The sequence below is a fragment of the Limulus polyphemus genome, unplaced genomic scaffold (assembly GCF_000517525.1).
Source record: "Limulus polyphemus unplaced genomic scaffold, Limulus_polyphemus-2.1.2 Scaffold5112, whole genome shotgun sequence".
NCBI lineage: Eukaryota > Metazoa > Arthropoda > Merostomata > Xiphosura > Limulidae > Limulus > Limulus polyphemus.
In genome coordinates, this window is record NW_013670722.1 from 13,015 (window position 1) to 14,293 (window position 1,279).

Below are 1,279 nucleotides of genomic sequence, written 5' to 3' on the forward strand. Positions count from 1 at the left end.
CGTGGCGTGACACCGAACAATACTAAGGAGGGGCAGTGTTGCGTCAGCGAGGTCACGTGACTATCCCGAACAATAGCCACATACAATAAACCAATAACAATTAACAATAACTTAATTAAATGTACAGAATTACAATCACAAAATTACAATTCAACAAAGTCTCTTAATTTTACGGACGTATCTTCTTCCGTACTGGTCTCCGTCTCGTTGGCTTCTGCTTCATGTGGGGTTCATCTGCTTCATCAGTAAATGTCCTATCATCGGTGACAGTCACATCAGTGGTAGTAACTTCATCAAGAGCTTCATCGTTTCCCTTCTCAAGACTGAGTAGAGTTTCTTCTTCGACATTGGCTTTTTCAGGTGACACTTCTTCAGCAGCGTCATTTGTTCCTTTGTTCACTTTGTCCCAACTCAAATGTCCTCGACCGTGATAACGCCAAAGCCTGTTGGCATGCACCACTTTTGGCTTACCTCGCCGACCACATTTTATCCGGAAAGTCACGTCTGAGAGACGATCCACTATGTCATATGGGCCTTCCCATGGAGAAGACAACTTAGGAGACTTCCCTTTGGTCTTCTTGGGATTATACAACCATACCTTGTCTCCTGGTACAAAGCTGACTTCAGGTGATTTCTTATCATAAGTTAACTTCATTGAATCAGCAGACGTTTTCAAGTTTGAACACACTTGATGGTAAATATCATCCATCCTTTCCGATAACACTTTCACAAACTCTGACACATTCTCAGGCAACTCTTCATAAGGTGGGCATCCCTTATGCTTGGGTCCCCTTTTAGCACTACATGTACTGAATGTTCTGCACCATTCTTCCACATCTCGCCTCATACTTATCTAATAAAATCTTTGTCGTAGATGACTCAATGTCTTCCTAATTCCAAGATGTCCTCCTGTTAAATTATCATGGGATTGACGCAGCACAACTTCCCGTAACTTTCTCGGTATAACTGTTTACCAGGTCGTCACTTTCCCATCTGCAGTTTCCCATCTCCGGACAAGAATACCATTTTCAAGCTTCAACTGGTCCCATTGTGCCCAATAGTGCTTTGTCACAGGGCTTAGACTAGACACCTTCTCCCAAAGAGGGCACACAACACTCGCTTTTAGAAAATTAATTATTGGCTTCAAATCTTTGTCTTTCTCTTGTTCTGCTTTGATATCTATATTTGGTTCCACTTCATCATCATAAACTTCTTCAGTCGGCTTGACTTCAGCTTGATGACACCTGGTTAGTTCAACCTCTCTTTTGCAGCAATGTCT